This window comes from Tyto alba, unplaced genomic scaffold, assembly GCF_018691265.1.
Source record: "Tyto alba isolate M040663 unplaced genomic scaffold, T.alba_DEE_v4.0 Super-Scaffold_32, whole genome shotgun sequence".
NCBI classification, from domain to species: domain Eukaryota; kingdom Metazoa; phylum Chordata; class Aves; order Strigiformes; family Tytonidae; genus Tyto; species Tyto alba.
The window spans coordinates 7,450,547-7,475,086 of NW_024881307.1; the positions used below are offsets into that span (position 1 = coordinate 7,450,547).

Genomic DNA, 24,540 nt, shown 5'->3' on the forward strand with positions numbered 1-24,540 from the left:
TTTTGCTTGACACCTACCTTCCACCTTTCCCCTCAAACAAAAATTTACTATTACTTTAAATAATGTTACATCTTTGTAGGAAAAAAATGCACTAAAGGCATGGCCTGAAAGATTAGTGATGAATAAGCTGCACAGCCCTGTGGAAAGCTAATGTTTAGGGACCAATTAACCTGTCACACCAGAAGCACCATCATTTTCAATGCAGTCATGCATGATTTACCCCAGTATGAGAGAAGAATCCCATTTCTTAGTGGTGGGAAGCTGACATGATCCCAATGGTACAGAAAAAGAAATCTGAGAAACAGACCCTAAGACTCTGAAGAAAAGCTGCATTTCTTCTATCACTTTTGCATAATCTCATTGCCATGATTTCAATCACAAAAACATAAATAAGGGATGATGTCATTCTTTACTCACAGATTTCAATCCTATGCAAGGTCTGTGCTGAGATGTTCATGCCTCTCTCTGAGTTTCCTGGGACAGCACGTGACCTGGGAAATTCTGAACAGGCTAGAGGAAGCAGTCATAGGGGTACTCTCCTAAGCTTTAAAATCTGTCATCTGATGGTTTTGGAAATAGCAAGGTGAGAACACATTGGAAAGCTCTAACAAGGTGATGAGACATGCCCCAAAACTTCACATAATGTTTTGCTATAGTTTTTTTTCTTCCACAATAGCAATGTATGCCAAAACCAAACTTGTCAACCTCAAGGAATAAGAAACTATGGCAGTATCTGATCTGCACTTCCCAACTCCTTGGTCACCTATAGGGAGTAGCTGTAATACGATCTGTAAGCACAGACAATACCAAGTTTGCTCTTTCTCTGGGTATGAAACCAGGGCCTGTGGGCCAGAGGCGTAGCACGTAATTGCTCCATCTCCAATCTCCACAGGCTGAGGACCTTGGCAAACCTACGCTAGGCACATCCCATGCAGTTTAGATATAGCCCAAATGAAAAGTTGCCCATGTGAGAGCTTTATCTTTACTAGTTGGCCTCTAATGCTTCCATGTGACTTAAACTAGTCAGGAGAACTCCCAAAATGGGGATGTACAAGCTGAGGGCAGGTCATACTGCCTATTAAGAGCATTTAGAAGTATTGTATGTCTTGATAGATTTGCCTCATTCCTCAAGACCTTTACAGTCACTCAGAAAATGGCTTTTAGGGGAGGTAAACCAGGGCTGACTGGCATGATGAATTACATGAGACCCAACAGGTACTTTCATATTCTATTAATAACACTACCAGATTTCAAGCCCCACTGCTCAGCTTGGTAGAGTCCTGGAATGTAAAGCCCAGGCTCTGTGTGGTTCAGTCTCCTTCTCTGGGGTTTCCTTCTGGAAGATTGCTGTATCTGCTTACTGCCCTGTCTGGACTTGTGATGAGTCAATAAGGGCCACACTGCACAGACTTTTGCTGATTAAAGTCTGTAACTGTGCCATATCAGCTTCATTCCAGGCCTAACAGAGGGCCTCCTGGAGTCTCCTGGTATTAATCAAATATATTTAAGAATTCTGCTGAAGGCTGTTTATTTCCTGATCTATACCTTCATCACCTAAACTCATGCTGAGTTTTGCTGCAATGAACCAGTTTGAATTTCCAGTTTTCTTACACTTTCAAGGTAACAGGCATTTTCACTAACAAGAGCAGCCTCACTGCAGAGCCTCAAGGAGTTAAGGGACATTCATGAGGAACTAACTCTTAAAGGCCCATTATTGGGTAAAAGCAGTGGTTTCAAGAAACACCAAGAGAAGTTGGCAATATTTACCACGGCAATGATTCTGGCTCTCTGCTAGTCAAAGCCTTTCTCATTCAGCAAAAACACTTGATGAATTTCTGGCTAAAACGCTGTTAGCTTCTCTCTGGAACAAACCCTGTATTATCTGCAAGTATTGTTTAGATTATGAATACAATCTGACTTTGAAGCAGTCTACAGTCTTCCTGGTTTGGAAGGATGGGGATCTAAATATTCTCACATTAACTTATTAGTTTTAATTAGATACCACAGCCACTTACTTTTCTAATCTGAAAAACAAGCATTCCAGGTGCAAAGGGGAGGATTTCTTTCTCCCTTTATTTTTTTTTTTTTCTACTTAGTGAAATGTTTAAATGCCTTGTCAACACAGAAAAAAGTGACACTTGATGAAACATTGAGGAAAATGGGGAAGATTAACAAAGCTTGATAGGCAAGTAATTAAAATAGAAGTGAAGGATTGTTAGTATTCATTAGTAGAAAACACAGGCAGGGAAAACTGTGCAGCTGTTGGAAATCCCCAGTATCTGACTTCAGAGAATCATTCAAAAAAAAAAAAAAAAAACCACAAAAAAACACAAAACAAAACAACCAATTTGCTCTTTTCGATGGTGAAGTTTCCACTAGCAGTTAAGTGGATTAGCTGCTTTTTGTTGCCTCTTCACCCTTCAAGTCTTATCTGGACTAAAGACTGTTTGAAAGGCCTTTGAAATGTGGCACTACTAGGTTCTTGTCAAGGAAGCTCTTGCTTTCAGGAAGGTGAAATGACTAATAACTCCCAGCAATAGTGACATGTCCTGATTACATCAAAGTCCAGTGATGAACAAGCTGCAGTAGAGGTGCCAGACAGCAGGTTTTAGAATAGTCAAAAAACCAAACAACCAGTAGGTAAACATGGGACTTAAGTCTCCCATCTGTCCCAGTTTCCCTGTCTGTTTTCTCTAATGAGAAGTTATTACAAAAAAGGAAGGAAAAAGAAGAAAGAATATATAAAGTGATACAGGTGAAGACTGCACTTGTGCAATTATTTCAGGCTTAAAGACAAGCTTACTGCAGTCTGGAGATTAAACTTGCGAGAGGGAAACCAGGAGTGGGTTGGAAGGTTATCTCTGCAGCAGGATTGCTCTAAAGCAATTACAGACACCAGAGAAGAGTCACATTGTTGCAGACCGGTACAAGACCCTACACTCAAACAGATCCCAGGACCAAGACACACCAGTGGTAATTCACTTCATTGTAGCATGGGAGAGGAACAATAATTTCCATCACTAAGGTACAAAAATGATGGCACATAATCCAAAACTACAGTAAAAACAAGACACCTTGAACATGGGCTTTGGGTGCCTGGAAAACCTTCCAGTATGGCTTGAAAGTAGAGCAACATTGTTTTCATGCAACATCCCCAAGGTACCATAAAACAGAAGAGTCACGAAGTTTGAATTGCTTCTTTCTGAGGGAGGAAACCACATCTGATCTGTTCCTCAAAGACAAGTGAAGTACATGAACAGATCCTTTGGTTTTGTTTTTTGTTTTTTTGTTTTTTTTTTTTTTTTTCTTTGAGACACTAACCAAAACACATTCCTGGAGAATCCTGAAAGTCTCTGGATGATGAAAGAGGGATTTTATTTATTATTTTGTGTGTGTGGAATAGTCATGGGTATGAAGAGAACAGGAATTTCCACCTAGCATCTTCTTTATCCCTAGGACACCAACACTGGTATTCCTGGCACTCATTTCACTTAAGCAAACTTGTTAATCAAAAACAAGCTGATAATCACATACAGCACAAAGTGCTAAACACACAGATACGAATGTGGGATAGAAAATGAGCCAGAAAGCAGTGGGAAGTTTCTCCTGCTAGAAGATAACTTGGAGTCCTGAACAAACAGCAAGAACCACAAACAAACTTAAGGAATTATTGCACTGGTTGTATTTGGCCAGATCCCCCGCAGGCAGGGATCAGCTTGGCTCCCTGCGTGGCAGCAGTGTTACACCTGTTGTGAATTACACCTGATCTGCTTCATTGACTGTACTAATAAAGCTTCTTTTCTAGTTCTTTTTACTAAAAGGGAAACTAAGATATTCCCTTCAGGAAACCTTTCCTTCAGGAAGAGTGAGCTGGAGCGTGTCTCAAGAAGGAAGGTGCAGGTAGGGCTGTGGATGGCAGCCCTGGGCTCTGCAAGAGAGCCCATCTCTCTTCAAATTATTCCCACGCCTTTGTGGCTGTGCATGTTTCTTCTGTATCAGTGACTGGGTGCTGCAAATACTTTGTCTGATGCTTTCTGTGCTATTACAGTGACAGCCATTGTGAATGAGCACCAAGTTAAACAATGGGTCAGTTAACTAAGCAGTTTTCCTCACATCAGTGCTGCCAAACTCCTTCCTGCTAAGTGAGTCTCTTGCTTCAGACTTTTCCTAGTTTTCCACCATTTGTGGCCTCATGACTCTGATGCTGAAAGAGAGCACAAATCCTTCCTTCTGCCATGGAGAAAAAAAAAATGCAGGAACTGCCCACTTACGTCTCACTTCCAGTCTTGGAAGTCAGGACCCTTCTGACAATGCTGTCAGCCCCAGCATAACCTCCACATGCCTGAGCTTTCCCAGTCTTTAATTCAGGAGTCTTTCAGCCCAATTATCGATTTTCTTCCAGGTAGCTTCAGGCTGACCACTTTCATGTTTCAAAATCTGTGATCTGACAGATTAGGGGGATTATTTAGGGCTAGAGCCCAAATTAATGATGTTACTGACAGGCAGAAAAGAGATGAAACCTACCCCAGCTTTTCATCTTCCTGTCATAAACACAAACTTTGTACTAGAACCTACCATGTACAGCATTTGAATGGAAACACAGCCAGAGCTTGTTGGACCAACTCCTGGAGCTGATAGTACAAAGCTAAGATCAAAACATATGTGCGCAGGGGGGCCTGTGCGCACACTGTGTGGATATATCAACAGACAGACGGAACTTTCTATGCACACACTGTGCTAGATCGCTCTGGGCATAGCCCAATTCAGCGGCTACAATATTCATTCCCATTCTGTTCTTCCACTGAACTGAATCAGCTTTTCCCTGTCTGTAATGGGTCTAAGCTGAAAACAGGTGTTGAAGACCATTTGTGCTGGCTCAGCCAGGGATAAAGATCTGCTGGCTGGGGGTAGCTCTACAAGACTCTACTGCATACAAAGGGCAGTAGTTTCCACTCAGACCAGGCCAGAAAGGCCCCTGTTTACAGAAAGAATTTTGCTTTGTGCTGATCTCACCTGGCTAGCCTGGGGGAACATGGATGAACTTCCACAAAGGATGAAAGAGCCTCTAAGTTCCTTGTAAACCCTGTGGTTTGCCAGTCACTTCTCTGAGACATGCAGTAAGAACCACTAAACATTTTGCCAAGCCAGCAGCAGCACAGGTGCCATGCAAACCAGCTATTTTGCATTCTATCCTGGAGGGGTGAGAGGGCCAGGGGTCTTCACACTGCGCAGTCTGTTACCCTGTGCGTAGATGCTCAGAGTCTCTCCTGATCTGGTCCTGCTGCATCAGCTGTCCTTTTATCAGGGTTCTGGGGCTCTGACATAGCTGCTACGGAGAGACGCAAACTCAGATGGGCATTAGGAAAGAACATTATCAGCATGTAGCTGTAAGGAAAGATCTCTTGCTTAAGAATGTTCTTTCCTATACTTTAGAATCTTTGAAAGGGCTCCTTTTCCTGAAACTCTAATCAGCTTGACAGTCTTCTGGTTTGTGTCTGAGCAGGACTGTGTGCTGGTACCCGAGTCACATTTTTCTCTCTTTGGAGTGAGTCAGGCTTGCTTTTAAGGTTCAGTAACATTTGTTCTTTTCCCCAAGTGAACACAAAGAGAGCTATTCCAGCAGATTCAGTTCACATCAATTCAATCACACTTGTTCTTTGTTTCACCCTAAACCGTTCATGTAACAGATGAACAAGCAAGTGTAAGTAAAGCTTTCCTAGCCTATCCTGTCCTGCAGACTTCCCTGGAATTCCTAAATTGCGTTTGGACCCTTCACTTAGCACCCATCTCTAAAACAGAGCTTTGAGTAGGATCCTGCTTTTTTTTAAGAAAAAAAGCTGTTCATGCCCTGGACTTTGCCATGTGATCTCTCTCCCAATGCTCAGTCCTCACTGGACCCTTGTTCAAGCTTGAGCTGCCACTTGTTTAAGAAAAGCCAACCAGTCTCCTCCCCATACAGCAATTCACTGCAGACCCAGGCAGAGTCTCACCAGCTATGGCTGCCAGCATGCCTAGGGTAAGAAACCTCTTAATTTCTCTAGAAAGAGAAGTCTGGATAGCCACATGAAATTCTATCTTCCAAATCTTCCCCTGTGCTTCCCATTGCAAAGATCCAGCCAAATCAGGCAGAAGAGTTTGTGCTAGTGCTCAAACAAGGCAGCACTGGGGTTGGTTTCATTCTGGTGAGTGGGCCCTTTCATCACAAGTAAGAAGAGGGGGAAAGCTCGCTTTGCAGATGGAGGTACATGCTGTACTTGGCTAGATACTTTATTAGGAATGAGCTAAGCTGAGAAATGTCTGCTCCGCTTACAGACTGTGCTTGCAGAGTGGACCGAGTTACAGGACTGCTTCAGGGAGATTTTAAGGTATTTTTGGCCAAGGTGAACTACCATAGCTCATACACAGAATTGGAGCTTTAAACATGGAAAAAGGCAACCTAGCTTCATGTGAAGCTGATAAACCTCCAGAATTTGTTCCATGGCCCACCAAATCTTCAAAGCAGCATGAATACATAGCAGCTGCATGTATCTGTGAACTATGCACTTCATAGGTTCATGGAAGAAGCATCAACTTATTTTCTGATTGTGTAAGAGTTTTGAAAGCAGTAATAAGGCTCAGTCTATCCATTTCTTTAGGGATACTTCTCTTTTTATGTGTGCCTAGTACTCCAGGGAGCCAATGTCTGATTTGCAGCCTATAGACACACAATAATAATGACAAATACAACCTACAAAAGGTATAGTCAAAGCGATTCGGTCTGAAACAAGAGACAAGTCTTCACACACTTCTGGTTACTTCCTAATCACTAACAGCAATGAACAGCCCTCCTAGCATTACAGAAAAAAAAGAACTCATGTTTGAAAAGACCAGGGATCAAAACCAGCACACATTGTTTCTGGCACAACATTTCTGCAAACTTGCGCACCTTTGGGTACGGCAGTCCTCTCTATCCACAAGGAACAAAACATGTACTCCAAAAGAGCGTTGGGAATCTTTATAGATGCTTATGAGTTGTAAGCACATGACAAAAGGCTCTAGAAGAGTTTTAATACTACAAAGTGGACAGAAAGAATCTGCATTATTTTTGCTCACCCTTGATGCTATTCTTCCATTGCTTCATCTCTCTTCTTTTTCCAGAAATGCTATTTGAAACAGAGATAGATGTGGCTAAGACACACTTTTTATATAAGCATTTCCAAGTTGTCTGCCAGGAAGGTTATAACAAAGGGCAGGGCATAAGCACAGCTTTTTCAAGTTAGGTTGTTGGTTTGTTTTTTTTGTTTTTTTTTTTGGCTTTTAACATTTCAGAAGTCATGTGAGAATGTAAGTGTAACCCAGCTGCAGCTCACCAGCATCTGAGTAACCTTGCAATGGCCTTGCTATTAGCTGCCTTCACTTCAGATCCAGGTGGCTTCAGGTGACTCATGCTTCTAATTAATGCCCTTGCCTGTCTAAATGAAGCAGTACTTTGAAGCTGAAGCTAAACAAATTGGTCCCTGGAGAAGAGAACGATGTGTGGCAATGCTAGTTGCATCATCCAAACATCTAGGCCATTCTACTTCCCCCACAGCATGGGCTTTTGTGAAAGGAAACTGAAAATGAAGGGAGCCCCTGGGGACCAGGGACAAAATACACCTGTGAGTGCGCATCATTAAAGTGCTACCACTGTGCTGCTGGAGATGTTAGCTATGGCTTTTCTCTATGTACTTCGTAATTTAAACCTCTTCCATTTCAAATCACATCAATCTAAAATGGCATTGAATACACTGCAGATCAAGTAAAGAGTTCAGTCAAGAGCAGATTGTGTTTGCATCACTGAAAATGTTTTAAAATTGCAAAGCTGCCAAAAAGATTCCTTAAATACTTGAAGGCCAGTATTAAAGCAAATATCCTTCCCTCCTGCTGGCTTTGGTGCCTGGTTGTCAGACAGCTGTGGACAAGATCAGTTTTCCAAGGTTAGAGGCTCACTGGAATCTGTGCTGATATGCAGTCGGTACAAACCTGTCTGGTATTCCGTAGCCCCAGAACAGATGTGTGTTCCTTCATTTCTGAGGTGAAGAGAAAATGCTATAATTATATTTTTCATTTGCAGTGGTATTAGTCATTTAGCATGTTACTTCATGACAGGGTATTGTTACTTTTTTCCCCCAAAGGTTTATCAGAAGGCTGGTGTCTGGCTAGGGTCTTGAGCTGGGCTTTAGGAAAGCACTGTTCTTTTTATGTGTCCATCACAATTTTTTCATATGAGTCTGGGCAAGTTATTTTGTTTGTCTGCACCCCAGTTTCTTATCAGTAAAATGGGGATAATTACTTTCCTCTGTCCAGTTTGACTGGAAACACTTGAGAACAAAATCATCCATAAATGTGCATGTCCTTAAACAGGGCTGAATGCAGCAGGGTTCAACAGAATCATCTGAATCCCAGCTGAATCAAGCTGTTTGGCAAGTAACATACTAACACTGAGGAATTTGCCCTTGGAAACTGGTGGGAATATCTGGCAGAAGGCAACAGCAAGCTACCCCTCTACATTGCTATCACCTGTGCTCTATCAGCTCTGAATGGATTATCTCCCAGTGCATGATCTATTTTATTTCACACATGTCCCCTCAGTGGATTTTGTGAACTTTCTTTTAACATTGATCTGATTAAGGTCCGACTAACAAGTTTTCATTCCCAGAGAGGCCTATCTAGCAGTAAATGGGATAGTGTTTTGCCTAACCACAAGGGAAGACGATGAGAAGGATGTCGTCCTGTCAAATCTTGTGGTTCAAAGGCAATATTTCCCTGTGCCTCCAAACAGCCAAAGCAAGATCTTCACTTTGCTTGTGTCTCTAGAAATCTTGTGCTTTCCTCATGGGTAACCAAACCTTCTTCACCCCCAGCATCATGTATCAGCTACAAACTGCCTGCTTTTGTCTTTTACTTGCACAGGGTGGGATTTCACTTGCCCATATTTTCATAAGTCTCTTTTTTTCATCAGAATCATTTCACTCCAGGAACCTTTGCTGGAGACACTGAGAATAACTCATTATTATACTTTGTGGAGGTCATTGCTTTGTATTCTCTAACCCGTTGTCATCTCTTGCTGGTACTCATTAAAAGACTCCCTGTAACAGAACCTGATTCTGATCCAAAGGCTTCTATCTACTCAGGGTTCTCCAAATATGTTTCTAAAGGAATTTTTCTCTATTTTACTTAAAGAAAATCTGAAAGAAGACAGTCTTACCTGGATTGACCTTTTGTAATGGTAGCTGGCCATTAGGAATCTAGCTTCTAATCCTGTTAATTATGAGATGCATATGCTTTTCAGGATGAGAAAAAAAAAAAACGGAATATTTGTCTGCAATAACACCCAGCAGAATTTGCATGGCAGAAAAGGACAAAGTAAAATTTCTATGCTGATGAAATGGAAAATCAGGCACCTCTGTGGCCTAAAGGTTTGCAGATTTTAAGGACCAATTCTTTCCCACTGAAAATACAGCTCTTGTGAAAGATATCCAGGTATAATCAAGTGTTCAAAAGCGACACAGTCTACTCGATTTAAAAAACCCAGTATCTTGGTTAGAAATAAATGTCAGATTTCATTTCATAGAATCAGGGCCGAAGTATGGGGATTGTACCTGCAGCCTTAGCTGTGCAGTTTCCCTTAGCACTGATGGAAGATGAATGTCAGAGGCCCAGGACATGGAGCCATGTCTGGCTTCGCTTCCCTCTGCTTTTACGTTGCTACAAGGCAAAAATGCGCTTACTGAAACCCTTGCGACTACATCACTTCAGTTGCTAAAATTGCCATTACACTTGCAAAATTAGTGTCAGTACATGACAGAACAAAAACAGTTTTCTCAGAGCTGGAAGCAAGGGAGATGGAGAGAAAGGAGCACAGCTATGACAGAGAATCTCAGAACACGTGTTGAGGCCAAAACAAGGTGACGAGCTAAACAGAAGCTCTTCAGAAAACGCCAGGGTCCCCTGTGAAGATCTTCCTGTCTATATAAAATCCACATGCAGGAATCTGAGTGTGCCACAGTCCCTAGAACAGGATCAGCATTCTTCACAGCCACTACTGTGTTGCTAATTACTTTTAATAAATGCATGTTGTGGAAATCACACTTACTTTATGCCCAAATTAAGCCACATAGTTTCTATTATTTTCCTTAGCCACATCATGTATAAAGAAAAAGCTTACTGAGACTAAACAAATGAGATCATCTTCTTTGCAGACTCACTCCCTAAGCTAAGCATGTGGGCTTTTCAGGTAATTCCTTAGAAAAGGTTATGGTGTTTGAGGTTGGGTAACTGGAGATTTTATTACTGTGAGGAGTAGTAGCTGCCTTACCCTGTGGTATCCAATATCTTTTCTATATGCATAAAAATCCTGTATGCAGCTGTGCTAAGATGTTCCTTGAAGTTTCAGTCTGCAATACTTTCAGTCTTTCTATTGATTTTAGTTATGGGCTTTGCCATATGATAAGACCATATGCTTTCCTTTACAGGAAACATACATCTGGATTATTATTTTTTTCATTTTCATCCCAATGTTTTATTGCTAAAATGACCAAATTTCTTCAATTGACTGTAAAAGGTAATGAATATCAAGGAGTAAAAACTGGAAATGCTACATTGTTTTGATGCAGAGGCTGAGTTTTCCAAAATGTCCTTCCTACTCTTTCTGAAGAGATGTACTCATATTCACATACAGTTTCTTTTGTATATTTGTGGAACAAAGCACTGAACCCATCATTCAGTCATGGTGTTCTCTGTCATACTGTGTAAATTATGTACGAAGTTAGAAGTGTGTGAGCATTTATAACTACAATATTATGAAAGTGGCAGAGCGCTGCAGCCAGGATGGCCAAACAAATCAGTCAGATGACATTCTGAGGTGTTTAAAGGAAAAACACGGACTCCTTCCTAAAAATTTCCTAGTCAGAATTTATTCTGAATTAAGGACAAACACACACAAACATATATACATACACACACACACAAAGACAATCTCTGCCTTGTTTTTGATCTGTGGAAGATACCAAATCTACTCCTCACTCCAGATAAATAATGTTATTTTGAAACCCCCATCCAAAGCATCCCCCCTGTATCATACAGAACTGACAGGTTCAGAGGGGAAAAAGGTCTATTTTAGTTTGTTAACAGGTTATACTGCTTAACAAATTCTGGAGCTTTTGTTCTGTACAACCAGCATCAGAAAAACAGTGGAGGTTATACTGGAAAATAAACGTTTCATTTGCAGAGTCAACAGTTCAACACACAGTACATTTTTACAAGTCTTTCGGGTACCCTGATGCCTTATATAATGATACATCAACCTGAAATCTGTTAGAAGAAAGAGCTCAGTCTGGCATAAGGGTGTCTGGGAGAGAGCTGCATTAGTAAAGCACTCTAAAAGACCTGTGGAAAAATTGTCTATACTTAATTCAGGAGGGATCTGAAGGAACATGGTCTGAATCTGGCTTGCAAAACACCAGTAGCTGGGAAGCCGTACTTTGTGATCGACCTTAGGTAATAGTATAACTCCTTAGTGCTCTGTCTATATATGTACAACTTAGCTTACATAAGAAGCAGCTTGAATTTTCACTGGGAATCAAATTACCATTAAGGATTTTGGTGTTATCATTGCTGTAGTACCTGGCAAAAAAAGTTTATAGAGCTTCATTCAGGGAAAGTGAACAAGATGAAACACCTGAATTGGTGGCAAGCTGGCGTTTTTCCATTCTTTTTTAAAAGAGAATAGGAAAAAAACGATCTCGTTATGATCAGAAGTCATAATGACATTTTCCCTGAAGGCACTAATAAATTTTGAGTTTAAATGGAAGCCCCTTCCCCAACCCTTTTTCTTCCATGGTTTTAGGAAATCACAAGAAAAACAAATTTTTTGGTATGGTTTTGTCAGCAACAAGAGTTTTTAGGACAGGATTGAAACTTTGATTTCATAATAGAGATCATATTTTAAATCAGCTAGGGCTTTTTTCTTGACACAATGCTTTTAAAGACACCTGTTATGATCATCTGTTTTGTTTCGTTTCTGCAGTAACAATGTCACTTCAATTCAGAGTGACTACTCAGAGATTCCTTTAGCAGGGCAGCTATTTCAAACACTGCACCGATTCCATCTGATTAATGATGTAATGATTAAGGAAAATTAATTGATTTATTTGACAGAGCCTGATGGGTTTTGCTACAACTGCCTGTATAAATGCTTCTGTTTCTACATCATGGGGCTGTCTTCAGCAATTCAAATTACTGATTAAAATGGCCACCTCTCCCACAACAGATGCATTTTTCACCTGAATACAGCTCAGAAATTTAGTAATGTATGACTCATAATGTTTGTGTTACTTCATGCACTGGAACACTTGAAAAACATGGAAAGCAAAGTCCCATCATACCAAGGAGACAGCTTGATTTTGAGCCAATGGCAGGCTTGGGGTTAGTAGCTTTTTGTTGAAAGAGTTCAGAAAAAGATACAAAATTCACTAACAGCTGCTGCTGGCAGTGAAATCCTGAACACAGTTGTTTCTCTCCTGTCCTGAAACAAGAGGCCTGGTTACTTTGACAGATTTGTACTGTGCTCTGTTTACACACCATTCACAGTCCCACAAATGCTCAGTAAGACACAGTTCCTCGCTCCCACTCATTCCTTGCCCAGCAGAGCCTCCTTCCTTATCCATTTCTGCTAGCTCTCCCTGTGCGGAGCTCCTATTTGGCATTTGGAAACGCTGACCTGTAGTCCTGGAGCTGGAAAGACTGTGCATCTAATTCTCACTGAGGAAGAAGCACAAGGGCACCTGTTGTTTTCATTGCGGTGAAATAAGGACATTTTTCTTTCTATTTACTCACCATTTTCAATCTTTACAAAGGCTCTGTTCTGTTACTTGATGTGGAGAGATGCATTTTCCTTGGCACGGTCAAAGCAAAAATGAGCCCAAACTGCCACCTGTGATTCTTATGATTTGGAAACTCAAGACAAGCTGCACAGATCTTGAGTGGATCTTTTTCAGATGCTTCCCACCTCCTGCCTGGATTTCCCTCTCAGCCCTTTTACTCATGTCACAGATGCCTTATATCCTGAAGTGCACGGGGAGACCATTCACATTCACTTTCCCTAATTAAGAAGATGATAAACAGTCATCACTTTTTTCATCTTTACCTTGAAATAGTTTCTGGCTTAGACTCTCAGCATATCATCTCCATGCCAAGGACTATCTGTATTTTGTTAGTAGGCCCATCATTTAAAAATTTTTGTCCCCAGTGAATTGCATACTTGACAGAAACTGTATTCTCCAAAGGCTGTTCTCATTAAATTAATGGGTTATGTTGATTCTTGCAAACCACAGTTTATTTTCTCCCAGATGGTCCTAGCAGTTAAACAGCACCAGGTGACCATTTTTACTATTCCTTGAGACTTTAGAAAAGCTATGAACTAATGGCAGCGCTTTGATGCTAGGCACTGACGACATCTCTCTTGTCCTTCATGGAATGGCTTACTAGTGTTTTCTTTTTTTTCCCATCTATAGATCTCGATGCACTAGAACTTTTTGTGACTGTCATAGACCAACATAATTCAAGATTTTTTCTGAGTAACCGTCGATGTAAATAACCTAGATAATCTTGTCTGGCTGCACCATTATTGGGAAACAAATTCTCCGTGATTGTTTTGGTTAATTCCCAGCCTTGACAAAAATTAATTTTACTCTGCATCTTAGCTGAAAGTTAGTTAAGGTAACTATTGGAAATAATGAGACACCTTTAAATCCGTTATCGTCCCCAGTACTATGTAAACAACTGTACCAGTCACAAAAATGCCACCCTGGTGTTAGAAAAGCTTTCAGCTCTCATTCCTCCTAATTCTCCTATCTCTAGTCCAAGACGTTAGGAAAGATACAGACACCTTCCCTTCCCAGTTTTTCTGGAAAATCTTATACTTTCTAAAATTCTTTTATTAATCTGAAGATATGACTAGCCTCAGATAATGAAATGCATTATTAAACATTATTAAATGTATTAAATTAATTAACTGCATTTATTGCATGATGGTAGTAGACAATATAGATGTTTTTAGCAGCTTCAGAATATTTAAGAAGAATCTCTAGGTGGTGGTTTAGGTTCTTGGGGCTTACAATCCTGCAGATGACTGTAGATGTGCTTGGTCAAAGAAACATATAGCCCCCATTTAAAATGACAATGCTATGCTTATTTGCAATCACTGCCTGGTTGTCACGTCCACCACAAGTGCAGTGGGATCCAGACAGGCAGCAGGAGATTAGTTGGAGTCTGGTGAACCTTGAAAATATTCCAGAGTGCCACTAACCAATGTTGCCAATGTGAATGACATGACATGACATCTCATGCCAGCCATCTAGCAGCTGGTTATGTCAGTGATATATTAATGCTGACCGGTATTTGGGGATGGAAGGAGGCTCAGCTGCTCTTCTGTTGAAATGCAGGGCTGAAGGATGTTTCAGGGACTGATCACGAGCAATATTCTACAGCAAGACCACTTGTTCAGGTACAGACACCTGATGTCTCTGTCACAAGAGGATGCTGGCTAGAAGAAGAGAGAGACACAGACTGGGAGCTGGAAAAAGAAGGATGGGGGGAAAATCGCAGTGATGAAATCAAGGAGATGGCGTTAAAAGGTAGGATCACACTGAATTTTCCCCTGAGGGTGGCAAAGCTGAAAATCCCTGCCTATGTGGGTCACGTAGGCATGCAATATTTGGGTGTGTGTCCTTTCTGAAAATTGAAGGCTGATGCTGATTAGCCATGAAAACGATCTGAACTATGTTCATGTTAATTCCACTACATACTTGCAATTGTGAAAATTTAGAGAGAGAAGGTGCAGGACTTAATTTTTTTTCAGCCTTTACTGCCTTTCCCAGTTGCTGTCAGGGTTCATTTGATAAGGAAGAGAACCACCAATAGCTAGAAAAGCTGTGAAAGCCAGGACTTTCTCCTTCTGCCACCCCCTCCCACTTGCCAAAACCCACTGCTTTCAGCTTTCTTAAAGAATGATGCTATTTTCCTTAGCTTTTTACTTCCTGCTAAAATCCACATGTCTGTCTGTCTGGATTATCACCAGGATATGCAATCCAAACCCTTCCTGTTCCACAGATGGAGAGAGAAACCTACAGTTAGAAGAGATGTAGGGGTGGCTTAACTTCCCACAATGGCTGGTGCTTTTTTGCACTAAGTTTGCAGAGTTGATGCCTTCACTGCTATATGTTCAACATATTAATTCAGTTCATATTCCCTGGGACTAGTGGAGAACTGTCTGACAAGGTGACCTATGATTTTGTCCCTCTGATAAATGGTGTACCATTTTTAGAGTATCTTCTTGATATCTCTTTCATGGCCCAAAGCAACCAACACATACCTTTTTAATATCTAGGGTGAGCTCCTCTCAGGGTTGAACAGCCCCAATCATAACATATTCTCGTTCATCAGTTTCAGTTTTTGCTCCATCTGGAAATGACATCCTAATATTTGCACCTATGCTTCTCTGTCTGTGCTGCTAAGTTCCTTACTTATATTGGTCACTTTATCACAAATGACAACTCTGAGGATAAAGTAAAGGAATCAATCAGTGCTGGACAAAGGTTGCATGAAGCTTTGAACTTTGTGGTTCACAGCTCATGGTTTGCATGTTGGGATAGACAAGTAGGTTTTCAGTTTTAGCTCCTTTGGAGATTATCAGGGTGTGGAACAACTTTCATATTAGTTTCTGTATAATTCTGGATCAGTGGATGATGTTTTCCACACATACTGGACAGCTGTATTACAAATAGACCTGTGAACTCTTCTTTAACCTAAAAGAAGAATGTGCATGGGCATCTTGGTGTCTGAGGTAGTAGCTGTTTTTTCTACTGTTTTCAAAACTAACTGGAATCTTGTGAAATGCCCTCTTCCCTTTAGTTCTCCTTTGTGAATATTATACTGGAAAGGAGAATTTTAAATGGCTTGTGTGAGTACTAAATTCCTATGTTTAAATAGCACCCTGCTCAATAATTCTGATTTCCTGTTCAAAAATGAGAAAGTAATGCTCCTTATATAGTAAACACAGAGGACAAGGTAGAATTTAGGTTATCTGAATATGGTCTCAAGGATATCCCAAATGTGGGATCTTGGTGGTACTCTGTACATCCTCTACGTCTAAGTGTTTTTAGGCAACTGAGCATCTGTCACGACCACTTGTTCTTACCTTTGCTGAGGTCAGCTTTACAGAAGGGCTTTGGAAAGAATATATTTTGAATCATTTGGCCATTTGCTTCTGCTAGTGTGACTTGCTAGGTCAGTGAAACCCAGGAGCCACTCACATAACAAGAAAATTCCTCTTTATCCTGAGAGGGATCATCAGTGCCAGCTCAACCACTTATTGCCAGAAACATCATCTGATACATGAGCAATTACTGCAAAACAAAGCAATGAACCAATTCTTGACTGCAAATCAGAAACTGGGACACTTCCCACAAATGTTACAATTCTTTGCAGGCGCTACCTTCAGATTTAAGCACTGTATTGCTTCCTGCCGGTCCTCAGGATGGCACTGGCTTTACAATTGTGTCACTCCATAAAGAGGTCCAACATCACCTGTCTTAAGGTCCAGGCTAACTGAGCCTTCATGATTAATTTTTCATTTATGAATTGAGAAAACAGAGTAAAAACAGAAACCTGGCAGCAACAGGGTAAAAGGAATATCCCTTAAACTGGAAAGACAGGAACTGGAGTATAAGTGGTATGTAAGTTATAAAGATGGTATCTTTCTCTTGCAATTGCATTTGTTGTTTATTCCAAAGTTTTCCCTATAATTGAACTAGATGGAAAGAGAAGAACAAGTTCTAACAGAGCACTTGTGTCACAGAAGCAGTCTCTTCTGGTCCAATACTCACTCGACCATCTGTGAAATTAAGAACATTAGAGGTATTCTCACTGGAGCTCCCTGGCTCTTCCTAAGCTTTCAGGAATGCTGAGGTGAGAAATATTTCTTCCCAGAGCCTGTTGATTGAATCCATGTGGAAATCTCTATCTGACAACTAGGCTCGCATGCCTGAACTGGATCACAGTTCCCCAGTGAGTCGCTGCTCTGGAAATTTAACTCTTGGAAGAAGTATTTTCTCTTTTCTTGGAGGCACCCTTCTTTCAAATATTTTGGATAAAATGAAACCTGTGTATCAATTACTGATAGAAGATGTGACACGGAAGAAGACTGGAGGTAAAGATCACATTCACCATGGGTTACTCTCACTGTGCCATTTCACTAGATGTCACACGTAAGAGATGGATGTGGACTATGCTCTTGCTGGTGCCAGGTAAGAAATGCAGGCAGTTTTCCCCGTGATGGCTCTCTGAATGAAGGCTGGACCCATCCAAGTCTCCAAGGAATATAAAGACAAGTAAATGTCTCTTTGAGGCAGTGAGAGGATTTTCCACTAAAATATGTTAGTGAGATGAATCTACAGGACTAGGAAACCTGGCAATATTCTGTGACTGAGAGAAGAGCATGTTTCTTCAGCAAAGAAACACCCCGAAAGATTGGCTAGGAGGTAAATGACAGAAGTCTTTGAGAGATGAAAACCTTTTAGCCTCGTGCATAGGTGAAAGAAAGCTTCCATGTCTCATACAGCTATGCCACAGCTCCCAAGGCAAAAGCAACTTTCTGTATTCACAGATAGGATGCTCTTCCCACAACAGCTATGAAGGTGTTTTTCAGTCATTGTCATTTGCCAGCTTTGGGCTATGGCTTCAACCCATTTACAAAGCCTAAACCTGTTCAGAAGATGTGGATGGTGCTCAGATCCACAGCTTTCAAGAAAATAAAGAGACAGTGTTTGGTACAGACCTACTAAGATACTTGGTTTGGATCCTCTGCTTTGGATAACAAATCTACACTTGAACCTGTGTCAAAGAGATTTTAATTTCCTAAATATAAAGGCTGTAGCATCATATGGTGCTAGTCTCTTATCTCAGAATTATTCCAAGGAAGCCAGTAGGACAAGAACCAGTAACTGGATGAAAATTGGGAATGAAACTTTAGAAATTTACCTGTCCTCAACAAGAAAGCTACTTTTGCAGCTCCAGTTCTCTCTAATCTTTGGCTTGCTCTCCATCCTAACCATACCCTTGAATATACAACAGTCAACCACAAATGATTGCCAATTCAGAAGCTGGTCTTGGGAGGAACTAAGTCCTCATCTTACCTCTTATTTCATAGTGGACTTGGTTCCACAGCTACTATTCCTGCAAACCCTGACTCAGTTCTCACCCTTTATTTTTAATTTAAACACTTCTGCCTCAGAGTAATCCTTTTTATTGTAGTCCTGTCTCAGCTGCTTTTTTTCCTCCTGAGATTCCACAATGTTGTGTTTATCTAATGAAAATGGGATGGATTTTCAGCTGATGAAGACTGGGTGAACTGTAGCAATATTAGCAGAGCTGTGATGATTTACACTGACTCAGTTCTGACCAAACATGACTGGTTACAATAATGTACGGTTTCATGTCTGCTGGAGTGTTTTGTGGTCATCACTTTGCATCCATTGCTTTTGTAAGGAAAAGAATGTGCTTTCACCTAGTTACACTTAGGCTCAATTTCTGATAGCATGACTGCTGTGTAATGGAGACATTCAGCAGTGAATCACACCACAGCTATTTTGGCCTGAAAACTGATCCTTGTGGTGAGGCACACTCACTGACACTGGGGGAGTCATCACTGGAGCAGGTGGTTTGGATCTCTGAAGGACCAGGCTGGTACTATTCAAGAGAGACTACTATCTTTCTACAAGCAACCATTTCCATGCAGTGTTAGCAGAAACAAACATACAATCATAGAATAGCTTTGGTTGGAAGGCACCTTAAACATCATCTAGTTCCAAGCCCCCCTGCCATGGTCAGGGACACCTTTGACTAGATCAGGGTCCTGGTCTCCATCAAAGATGTTAAACAACCCTCTTCTCTCCAGTTTCAAGCCTTGCCCACAGGGAAGGTGCCATTCAAAGCCTCTTCAAGAAGCATTAGGAGGGAGCTATATGTCTGGAAAAGAGGGAGCTCTGACGCTGGCCTCCTGCTGCCCCCTTTGATTTCTCAATCCCATTTCTTTGACCTTGAGATACAGTCATTCCAAAGCTAAACCTAGTCTCTTTGCCAAGTCATCTGTTAAATATTGGGGGAATGTTCAAAGTGAACAACATACTTATCCTTTCAAAGCAAATGACAGGTTTGTTTCAAACCAAGCCCCATTCTGCTGTGATTTATTATTGTAGTCTATATCTCTCTTTCCATTTTTAAAAACTTATTGAATGCAGGTGATGTATTTTTGACATGATTGATTTTGACCTGAATGTGCCTGAGCTAAATGAATCAACATTGCCAATTTCCCCTGCCTGTGACTAAAGAACAGCCAGGTTGATAAGGGCATTCTTCTTTCAATAGAAATGTTATAGCAATAGCCCTTTTTTTTTTTCCAGCTGAGGAGTCATCTGCATTGTATCAAACTGCACTCTGCGAAATGGTGGAAATTTCACAGAGGAAAACTAGGGGTGTTATATTTCATTTGGATTCAGCCTTTGCCTGTTCTAAGGCAGTTTATTCCAGGCTAAAAAAGAAAGTCAGGTGGATTGATACTGGCTACTTTCACCCCTTACAGTTGTGGCTCTGAGCTTTTAGGTAACAGGCTGCTCATTAGTATTTCCATCTGAGTCTGGAGGCACTGGCTTTTTTGTGAGAAATTCTGTTGTCTTGCAACATTTTCACCTTCATATTGCAGCCTACAGAGTCTCAATTAAATGGCTCAACTTCTCTGAGCTCAGATCCTTGGGGATTTTCTGTTCTGGCAAAGACAGCTACACCTTGGAAATGCAAGGTTTCTAGATTACGAGCAGGTGCCCAGGATACAATCAGTGCTGTTTGCTCAGTCTTTAAGCAGAAAGAGGGGAATGCTCTGGGATCTGCACTGGTATTGAGCAACATGAGTACTGGAAGCACTGTCCTACATATAGACCAAGTATTTGTGAACAGGAGGAAGAGGTGTTTAGAGCCTGTGTCTCTTGGGCTAATGCAGAAGTGAAGACTGATTTCCTCCCTAAGCTTCAGGCTGACCTGCTCTTCCCACCTCATTGCTGATAAAGATACCCCTAGGGCTGAGATTTTTCTAATTTCCTTGCTGATGAAGCCATAACAGAACTGCAGTGTGTCTGGTTATAATATAGGCTTGTGGATTTTTCATTTTCCAGCTGCTACCTACTTTTCCCTCCACTTTTTGCCTTTTCAAGTACCTGAGTCACTCCCTCTCTCTCAGTGGCTCTTACTGGTGAAGTGGAAGATGCAAAGGAGCAGATCTGTTCTTGGATCTTATCGCTCCTTGCTTGCTGTTTTACTTCTGTGCGAATTTTATGTGTCAGCTCCCAATACCAGTTCTTTCAGTCTACTCTGCTCTGCAGAGTGACCATTAAGCTGCTTGCTTACTTAAGTACACAAAGGAAACCAACAGCATGTTTCTACGCATAAGTTTATCAAGCAATTATAAACCGAGGTTCCCAAAGATGAGGTTTTTGCAGGAAAAAAGCCTATGGAGCCAACCACTGGAGGGAGCCACTGGAAGGAGGCTGGACTTGGGCAATACCAGTTAAAATGCAATTTAAAACGCCTTTGACTCACAGTCACTCCTTTCTGCAAACAGGCAGGTCCACGAGTTGAGGAGGCATATTAATATGCAAGAAGTGAGAATCTTAAAACCTGCAGGTTTCTCACAGAGAAATCCCAGGTAATGAAAATCATCTTGTCAGGGACCTAAGGACGAAAAGCCACTCAGATGTAGTTCAATCATAGTATTTGCTCCTAATACAGAAACACACAATGGCTTTGATAAAGCCAAGGGGAAGAAAGAGGTGGTAAGTATTCAGGTAAAGAAGTGTAAAGCAAGAGAGGACTGAGTGTCAGTGGCAAGAGGAAACTGTTTGGAGAAACTGTGTCAGCAAGGCACCAGACATGCCTCTGCATGGACTGTCCATTCTAGAATAAAGTAATTTTATTCCAGGCTAAATGCTAAGTCACCAAGTACACTACTAACCAAAACAAGTTATTTTTCCAGAGGGAACTGTGGGGTTCTTTCTCATAATTCTGAAAAATTCTCCTATTTCACTTCCCAGCTCATCAGGTGATGTTCCATCCTGTGCAGATAAAGGGAGGTCTGCAGTACAAGTGTCACCATTACCCAGATCTGCCAAGATTTTAATATTTTTTGGATATGCTGAAATATTTTGGCAAAGTGTGTGCAAACAGTATGGCGTGGGTGTTGATGTGAAGCTAAGGCTGGAAGAAATGTCCACGCTCTATGAACAACAGGATCTGAGGGTTTGTGAGGAAATGTGTTCTTCCTACCAGTTCTTGCAGTCATTGTCCCTCTGCGTGCTGGCAATCTGGATGTTGGAGGTGAGAACAGGCCTTATCCAAAGGCAGCCCTTTGCAAACAACAGCTCTGCTCGCTCCTTGTCTTCTTGATCCCTGCAGTTGTTCAGCAGGAGCAGCATCACAACAGCAGCAATCTGGAGTCACAGCAGGGGTGTTGCAGTGGCTAAGCCACAGGAAGGTAATACTGCATGTGCTGCAGCTCAGCCCACAGTGAAGTGCCTTACATTACCCTCAGGGAAACCTCTGCTCCCAGATCTGGCTTGTGCTCAGAAAAAACACTCCCATATGGAGGCAGAGCTACTGCAGATGCAGATGTGTAAGGAAGAATACAGTAATAGGGCAAGAAAGTAGAAAATCCCCCCACTATTTCCCCATTTCTCCCGGCTTCCAGTGAACTGTGATTTAAAGACATCCAGATGTGTAATCTTTGTACTTTACGGTTCTTGATTTATTTTGTACAAATTCCATGATAAGGAACTAATTTATTAAAATAATTTAAGGCAAAGGGCAAAGACTGCCAAAGAATATGTCATGGTGTAAAGACCAGGGAAGGACTTAGCTCTTAGACATGTTCATGGATGCTTTGGCTTATGCGAAATATTCACTGGAAAATCAAGGAAATTGCACAATTGTTGGCATCTTCATTTTGGTTTGGGTTACATATTTGGACACAAAGGCATAACTGAGTGGACAGCACTAAGGAAAAGAAAAAAAAAAAAAAAGATCTGGGGACTTTATTTTTGATTTCTCTATGCTTTTCCTGTTCAAACAGAGTAGGAGATGAATTTGTGACAAGATATGTCTTCTGAATGACATTTTCAACAAAAACAGTAAGAGGGCGTGTGCGGAAAAAACCATAAGCTGAAGTTTTTTATGACATTTACAAGCTGTCAATACATACCTACTTCACTGCTGCTGAAGGACTTGGGAGAGGCCGTAAGCCACCACTGGTCCTAGTTTGGGGATTTTTGTATTGCTGCACTTTTAAATCTCGAATGTCAAATCATCAGAGCACTGGCTCTGCATACAGAAGCTGAGAAGAGCTTGGAAGATCATCTACTTCAAACCCTGATCATGCAGGGACAGATAGAGCAGGTTGCCCAGGACTCTGTCTAGCTGGGTTTTGAATACCATGGATGAAGACTCCACAGTCTCCCTGGGCAACATATTCCAGGGTTCAGTCACCACCCTTACTGTAAAAAATGTTTTTTTTTTAATGTTCAAACAGGATTCTCTGTGTTCTAGTTTGTGCCCATTGCCTCTTGTCCTGGCACTGGGCATCACTAAAGAAAGTCTGGCTTCCTTTTTGATTCTCTCCTGTCAGGTATTTTTCCACATTGATTAATATTCTCCTGAGTCTTCTCTTTCTCAGTCTAAATAGTTTCAGCCTTCTCAGCATCTCCTCATACAAAAGATGATACAGTCCCTTCACCATCTTTGTGGCCCTTCGCTGATCCCAATCCAGTAAGTCCATATAGTTTTTTATACTGGGGAGTTCAGAACTGGGCACAGCACTCCAAATGATAAACAATACCTCTTTAAATGAGTTTATAAAGGGTTAATGATTCATAATAGTTTTAACTGAAGGCTATTCAGTTCTTCATAGTGTCAACAGATGATTTAAAGAGAAACTAGAGTGCAGGCGAACATGGGGAGCAGTAGAAGGATACACAAATGTGTAATTTTGCAAAAGGAAGGGGCCTTCTCTCAAGCACATGCAGCTCTCTGGAGCAGGTTAGGGCAGTCACTCAGTGTTAGTGAGTGGTATGTCCCACAGCTGAGCAGCACCTCTGCAGCCCCTTTCACCTGATCCATCTACCCCACTTGCCACTTTCTCCCAAAGGGTGCATTCATCTTTGCCTGTGACCCTGGAGTTGCATCTGTATCAATAGTAATAATAATAGTGGCCCACGATATTCACTTGTACCTTATTCTGGGGAAAGTCAACCACAGCAGCGCAACTGTATTTTCTACCCTGTTGTTTCTCGGTCAAGGTAGTTCGTATTTCTGGACAGTTTCCTGCTGCCTATTTCCAACACTGCTACTGATGTCCGGTCAGATGAATTTATGTGGAGTGAGACAGAGATGTTAAAGGGTAAATAGAGGTCAAAAGCGTTAATGCTTCTTTTAACATCCTTTCACTTCTGTGTTGCCCTCTGGTGCCTTGAAACTGACCCAGCCGTGGGTTTTATTTTGCAAAACCAAACTCCAGAAGGCATGGCTTTTCAAAATTTTTAAAAGGCAGCATTCATTTTTGCCTCTTCTGACTGTATCCACTACCAGCAGATTCTGCCTTTCCATGTAACTCCTCTCCTTCAGCTGGAGATGAGCCCCTGCAGAGATTCAATATTGCTTTAGCACCCACCATAAATAAAGTCTGCTTTCAAGGAGAACAAAGAAAGCCATGTGGGGTGGAAGAGTAGCCCAGGCGAGGCTAAATGACAGGCTGGACAATGGGGCAGACGCAGCTACATCTGGCGAGTGGCTGGACAGATCAGGGTGGGCCCCATGGAGTTGGCAGAGGGACACCTGGTGCAGAGAAAGGCTGCCCAGTATTAATTTCACACCAGGGACACACAGATGCACATTTGCTTAAACTAATTAACAGGGTAGAAGCTACCTCCTCATCTGGCTTTGCTGATGGCTAGTGCAAGCTCATTTTTGTATTGGTTTATTAGCTCTGATAGCTGATCTTATCTAACTGAATTACCTCATATTGATGACTGTGCTTTGTATACGCACTAGGAAAAAAGCAACTAGAAACCCCATGTCACTTAGCTTTTCTCCGAGGGGAGGGGAGGGAAGAAGAGAGGAGAGGAGCAGAGCAGAGCAGCTTGGTGTGTTTCTATTAACTTTGGAAATGTGTTATTAGGGAATTTGAGGTCCCAGGTTGACAGTAAATGACATGGAGAAAAGATTCAGGATGCAAGAGCCAACTCAGACTGAGAGCTGAATTATCTACTCAAATGGATGAAGAAAGGAATGATTGAGAAACGGTGTCAATGATAGAAATATACCTAAAGAAACGTAAAATCCCAAGATCCACTACAGGGAAGTATCTGGACAGACATGCAGCTGTGCCATGCTCAGCGAGGAAGCGGAACTGCAGCCCAGTGGAAC

At 41.5% G+C, this 24,540-nt stretch overlaps 1 long non-coding RNA gene across 1 annotated transcript in view; it reads left to right on the top strand.

Annotated features, from left to right (window-relative positions):
* LOC116964792 overlaps positions 1–24,540 on the top strand; it is a 52,770-nt gene that overhangs the window by 16,666 nt on the left and 11,564 nt on the right. Inside the window, exon 2 of the long non-coding RNA XR_004408954.1 lies at positions 14,463–14,654. This is a non-coding gene — a long non-coding RNA (uncharacterized LOC116964792). The remainder of the gene's footprint in view (positions 1–14,462; positions 14,655–24,540) is intronic.